The following is a 7,181-nucleotide window of genomic DNA, read 5'->3' as shown; positions in this document are numbered from 1 at the left end:
TAACATGAACTTGCTGAAATGAAATTGAAGAATTGAAATGAAAGAAAGGAAATGTCTAATCTACTTTGCTGGAATGGAAATTGTAGAATTGAAATGAAAGTAGGAAATGCCTAATCTACACTAACTGAAATGAAATTGCAAAATTGAAATTTCATAATTGAAATGAAACAAGTACTATACTTTTGCTGAAATAAACTACTTAGCAGAATGTTGTAGTAGAAAATAGAAGAAAGCAGTGATCACAAAGTACTCTGACACTTCCTTGGCAACGGTGCGAAAAAGGTGGTGAGCTCTAGTATTGCAGCAATAATGCTACAACTCCTGGGGCTCCCTACTTTACTTTTATCTACTCGGTAGTTTGCAACAAACTTGGAAGCGATGGTACTGTATGCACAAGTACTAGCTCTTACTGCAGGTTGTCACTCGATCAGCTAGCGTAAGTTTGCTAGGAGCTTCAGCCAACTTCTATGAATTCTCAGAAGAAGCTTTTAACTGTGATGAAATAACTTGTAGCAACACAACTCACTTATATATAACTAGATGAATCTATAGAAGAGATATTAGATGTGACAGAATACATGGAATGCTGGGCAGCTCAAAAGAATCAGTTAAGATGTAATGTACAATAAAATGACAGTTCTCAGTATGGAAAGTTAACTTTGCCAGCAAGTCCAAAGGGGGATATTGTTGGCATTATGATATAGGTGTGGTCCTTGATGGCAACTTACTAAGATGACAGATCACTATTAAGTCTCACAGAATGAAGGAAAAGAGATATACGCAGGTTCCCCTTGATAAATCCATGTATACACACGGGTTAGTTGACCAAAATGTGCGTATACGTATACACGCACTTTCATGCAAGGAAGGGCGTGTACATTTGGTTTTGGTCCATGGTATTTGGACCATGGTATTGGTCCAAGCTATCTTGTCCAACGTGTTGACTGCAGGAATTTGGTCCAAGGTATTGGTTCAAGGTGGTTTTGGACCATGGTATTGAGTAAGGCCTAAGACTATAAATGGAGGAGAAGATCATTAGGCAAATGAATTCAGAAAGTCTTGAATATCTGATGAATCATGAGATCCAGTATGCAAGTTATGGATTCATGATGCTTTGCTTGATCTAATCCAAGGAGGAATCTCAACGGTTTATGGAGAACAAGATCTAGGGATAGATTACGATCTAATGGCTTGGAATGAATCATCTCTATATGGCTTGATCATGCTTATTCTAGATCTATATACTGACACATGTAATGTTCTATAAATATTATGATCTGGGTATAACTCAAGTTTGGAATAACTACAAATCATGAATGAATATTTACAGATGTATACGCTGGTTGACCTTGATAAAAGTGCGTACATACGCAGGTTAGATACATTTGAATAGCGTATGCCATATAAACTATAATGTTTGAAGTTACAAGTGGTTCTAGTTGTTAATGAAAAGTATGAGTTCTGGTGACTATTTAGTGGTGTCAGTATTCTGCATATTCAAATTGGTTGATTGTGTTTAGCTTCAGTGTTGATGGATAAGATCTAACAATGGATCAGGATCATAATGACTTATCTTTATATGATTTGATGGACTAGATCTGGTTGCTAACACACGTATTATCCATGTATATGTAATGATATGGGTATGTTTGAAGTCAGGAAGTGCAGCAAAGTTATAAGCAAGTAATTTATGACATATACGTTGGTTCACTTTGGTGAAGTTTCGTATACACACTAGTTCGACTCTTCCAAGGTTTTAGTGATTCAGTATTGGGTGACTCAGAGATCAATGATGTAGGCGTAGTTGACAGATGTATTGCAGTGGCGATTGATTTTGGGATTCAATGATATTGATGTGTCCTGTTAACACCCAGGTTGTTCCCTATGACTCCCAAGGGAATACGGCCGGGGTAACCACTAACCAATCTTTGGATCACTGTTTCTAGCCAAACTGTGATCAGAGAGGGCTCTCTCTTTATGATTTGTAACTGTTTATGATAGGGTTTTAGGCTAGCTATTATGCACAGGTTTTGTTTATGTTTTGGTTGAAGAATATCCTTCAGATCTCTTGTGATGTGATTTTCAGAGAGTCAAGTATCATTGGGCAATGGAGTCTGTGGCTGTAGGTGTCTAGAAACTTTGAGATGAACTGGTGAAACTTACAGGGCCATTTGGATGTTTCATAGAACAAATTTTGATTAATAACAGGAAACAGGTAAGACAAACAATGAAAGCATTCAAGAATTTTCACTCGTTGTTAACTGTTTCCACCAAACTGGTTATGAGAAAAGACAGATGTCACAGGGGCAAACTTGAATCCCTGGGAATGTCTATCACAGTGAAAGATATAGATTCAAAGTGCAGCAACTAAGAATTACTCTTCTGTTACTATATCTGAGGAAAACATAGATAATAGCTCAGTTTGAGTTCAGGGTAATCATGGATTAAGTCCTGAACTATTCTTCTACTTTGCTATTAAGTGTAAAATATCTGAACGATAAAAGAGAACAAAAGACTTGAAAACATGTAATACAGAGATTTGAGAAGACTTATTGTTTTATGAAACAACTGGAATCCTGCAACATTCACCATTCACCACAACGCACCAAATACACCACGCTTTGGAAATTCCATTCTCCTTTTCTATTATTTCTCTCTGGGAATTTTTACAACGAGCGAGAGCTCTTCCAAGGAAAATTACAACAACCCTTTCCTCTATCATGCGCCGGGGTTTATATAGAAATAAGCATACAAAATATCTCAGGCATTGAGTCATCTGAGAGGGAGAAAATATCTTCGGTAGTGTTCAGAAAGTACGCAGGGAGTTATTGCAACATTAAATGTGGAGTAAATGCCCATTATGTCTGTCAGATGACTGTTTTTGACTTTAAGGAGTCACTGAGTCGGTTACATTTACTATGTACCGATCTGTAGGTACGCATTTACTTTTGCCTGCGCAATGAATTTCTCGGCTTTGCCAGCTGCGTTAGTCTTTTGCCTGCTTTGTTGGCTGCTCCATCTGCTGAGTTGGCTCAGCTTTGACTTTATGATGCCTGCTGATTTTGCTGACTGTTCTTTCCATCAGAATTTATAGAAAAAACAGAAATTAATGGATGGCTTAATGCTTACAAAATTCTCTGGATGGCATCTGTCCACCATTCTTGTGTAGGGAGCTGATGCTTGAGGATGGCCTGCATTGTTTCTTCAGCTTCTGTATATTTGAAAAAATTGGGGGCTACATCAAATAGATGATTCATTTCATTCATTATAAAAAGTAGATGTTCTATCTTACCATAGAAAATCTGTCCTGTGATAGGCCCTGTATCTTCTGAGGTGCTGGCTTTCTCATTTACCTGTGATGAGGCAAAAACATTCACTCTCTTGGCATATTCTTCATGGGTGAATAATCTGCCTCCATTGTTCAGCAAGCTAGGGAGTCCTTTGCTTTCCAATACCCGAAACTTCTCAAAGAATCTGTTTACCTCAGTTTGCATATCCTGGGTTCTTCTGTCTAAGGTCTGCATCAGACTCCTAAGAGTAGTAACCCTCTTGATCATTTGGATAGTATCAGTTCTGTTTGCTATTCCCATGGTTGTCAACTGAGAACTGGTCTTATGATTGAGCACATTGATCAATTTTGTTGCAATTTCAGGCATGTTTCCCAACAAGGCCCTTGCTGTTCTGATTTCCCTCTGTGCTTTAGGAATGAGCTCCAGTTGCTCATGGATTGTCTCAATGTATGACCACTGGTTATTGATGGACTTACCAATATTGGACCATATCATTGCTCTGATTTCGGGTATGATTTTATCTAGCTGTAGCTCTTTCTCAAGCTCCTTGATTTTGTCTTTAAAAGCTTTGATTTCTTGGGCCTTCTCTCCTACTTCTCTTTTTGTTTTGTCATGCCTTTCATTCACCTTGGCCAGCTGCTCCTTAGTTTCATTTAGCTGCATCATTTGTGCTTCTAAAGCTTGTATTTCGCTTTTTAGCTTTTGCATGTCTAAGCTCTGATCTGTGCTGGTGGGTGCTGCTGAAATAGATGTGACTGGTTGTTCAACGTGCTGAGGTTGAGGTGCAGTAGTAGGAGCAGTCTCCTCAAGATTAATGACCTGTGGAGGGGGCTGAGATGTTTGCCCCTCTTGTGCTTGTGTTGATGATCCTTTCAGAGGTGCTTGTGAGGCCTCATATTGCCCCAATTTTTCTTGTGCTTGCAAAAGTTCTTTGTAAACAGAAATTAATAGAGCAGTGGAATCCTGCTCATACCTTTGTTTTGCCACTTCGTCGGTCTGTGGATGGATAGTGGCTGGAAGTTTGACCTTCTTCCTTAGTGCAGCCATATCAGCATCTCTGATTTTTAAGATCTCTTGTATCCCTTTAGTATCATTGGGGTTGTGCCCAATCTCTATGATGATTTCTTCCAGGGTTTTGATCCTGTTATCTTTGGCCTGAGAAGAGGCTCTCTCTAGCTCCAGCTGGGAAGCCGTAGCATTCAGACTGCTTGTTAACTTGTAGTTGTCCAAGGTCTTATCGGCCAATGAAGCATACACCATTTCCCCTGTTTGTTTATGCAACTCAATTTTGTCCATGGGGTGTATGTCTTTGGCAAGGACCTCTAAATTGGTCCTGAGATAATCAGCAGAAGACTGTGGCTTGAGTGCTGTAGGCATAAAATGACTCAAGGTCAGTTTGCCCTCACCTACATCGAAAGCAGACATGAGTCTCTGCTGATTGGAAGGAGCCATGTTAAGTAGGTGATTGTATAATTGAACTTTGATTGGGTCACTCCTTCTCTTAATGTCTATGAACTGCTGCTTTATGCTCACTCTTTCTTCTTTCTGCTGGCTGGAGGAGGTGACTTCCCCTCCCATTGTCCTATCTGGTTCCTGCTGGGAGGAACTTGCTGAAATATCTTGACTTGGTGGGCCCATGCCTGATGCTTCTCGGATGGCTATATCCTCTTCTGGAAAATCGTTGAGTCTTTGCCTTTTCTCTCCTTGATTGATAGAGGATGTCAAGGGAGTTTCTCTTTCCCTTTTCCTCAGGATAAATGTGTCCTCCTTTTGAGGGGTTTGTAGGACCGAGGCATCAAATGTAGAGTCTTGCCTTGTAGGCATGACTTGTTCAGTGGTCTGAGGAGTATCCACTGTTTCCTTTTGCTGGGCAGGTGGCTCCTGCCCTTGTTTTTCTTGCTGCTGTTCCTCTTGTTCTTCTATGTCTTCCTGCTGCTGTTCCTGCTGTTGCTCTTGCTCTATCTCCATTTCCTTTTCCTTTCCTTTTTCTGAGACTTTTCCAGCAACCTTTGTAGTTTGCTGTGGAGTAGTTGAAGAGGAGGCTGCTGCTCCAATTTGTGTGCTTGGCAGTGAGGGGACCTGTGCATAAAACTCAAGGTCAGCCATCTTCTTTTGATTGTTCAGAGCTCTTTGATCAAGCTCTTTTTGAGTTATATCTTCTTCTAGAGTTCCCCTTTTCCACTTGTTCTGATTGGCATATTTTTCAATTTTGGGGAGGCTATGATGACCATAAGCAGACAGTTTATATTTGAGTCTCCTCATTGTGATGAAGTTGTTGGGGTCATAGGGTTTCCATGTAAAACTGTGCTTCAAACCAAAACCCCCCAGTATTCTATCTGCCTCCTTCCACCCTTCATCCCTTTCATTGTAGACTAAATGGCCAAGTTGGCTCTTGATTTTCAGCTGTGCTTTCTTGCCTCTGCCTGAGAAGTGGAACATATCCACATAGCCAAACTGCCTGAAGTATTCTAAGGCAAATAGCCTCATGGGCACAAATTTGGGTAGTCTAAATGGGGGTAACTCACACCCATATATTCTGATAACGGTGTGGTGTTGGTAAAGATACCAGTCCCCAATACTGTATACTTTTGACAAATGTAGGCACCTTTTCATGTCCTCTGTCAGTCTAGGAGGAGGTGAACCAATCAGTAGAGTCAAGGCTGGATGGATGAAGAGATCAATAAACTCACAGTAGGTATATGGAGAGTAGCATGATACATGGAAAACGGATGTCCAATATACTACTGATCTCAGATTGCCCTGTGCATCTAGTCTCTTTATTGGGAAAGAAAATTTATCATGCTGGAAGTATATGAGCAGATGATATAGGTAGGAGGTGTACCTAAACACTCTTTCTCTTGGCAAATTCATCAACTGTTCATGCATTTTGTCTGATATGTATGTTGCATAATCATAGTGGATTGGTTTCCTTCCTGGGGAGAACATAAGCATCATTTGTATAACTGTTTCATCAATATGTTCTATTGAATCATATCCCAGGATGGGACTGATCATGTCGACCAGGTCTTGGCCCAATTGATTGAGGTACACACAGTTGATGGGAGGAATCTGCAAAGTGTCAGCTTTGATGAAGAGCTGGTTGACCTTAGTGATTTGGGCCTCTGTGGTTCTGGCTCCCTGTATTATCAAATCAGCTAGTGTCAGAGGGACCAACTTATGCTCTGTTTGGAATTGCAACATCTCCCTGATGGCTTCAGGGGTAATGAGGAACAGGATTGAACCTTCAGCATCTAGCACTGCTCTCTGGGATGCATCATAGTGTTCAGCAACTATGTGCACAAGCTCAGGGAATTGATTAACCTGAGGAAGTTTGAATATTGGGAGGAATGACTCCCAAATTCCCAAGATGTTTGTCCCCCTCTCATGTTGGATCTTTATCTCGTTTAATATTTGCAGATGGAACCTGCTTCTGCTCATCATTTCCTCTGTAATCTTGTAGTCCAGGTCTGCCAATGCTCTGGTGTCAAATGTTCTATTAGGGACATTCAGGGGAGCCACATTGAGGGCTATGGGAGCTACAGGGGGGTCCATGCTTTTCCTTTGCAAATTTTACTCTTACTCAGGGGCTGTGTTACTATGCAGAGTAACAATAGCACAGTTTCTTTGTAGAGGGATGGAAATGCAAGTGGGAGGTAAATGCAGGGTGTGCAGCAGTTGAAATGTTGTTTTTGTAATTAAGAGCGAAGCTTAGCCCTGTTTCGGCACCTTTCAATGTTAAAAATTGGTTTCAAATGCGCCTGCCACGATTGCGCAGACAGGGCCTGGTTTCTTAGCAAAATGCCACTGGGAAAGGCTCGGCCGGTGTTTTTCGAAGTGATAATTGGAACTTTGAGGCTTTGCTGAGGAATTCAGTGGTGAATTTCTGATTTT

This window comes from Pinus tabuliformis, chromosome 5_1 (genome assembly GCF_031772625.1).
Source record: "Pinus tabuliformis cultivar Carrire ecotype Pingquan chromosome 5_1, CPIR1, whole genome shotgun sequence".
In the NCBI taxonomy this organism is placed as follows: domain Eukaryota; kingdom Viridiplantae; phylum Streptophyta; class Pinopsida; order Pinales; family Pinaceae; genus Pinus; species Pinus tabuliformis.
This window is presented reverse-complemented; position numbering follows the sequence as displayed.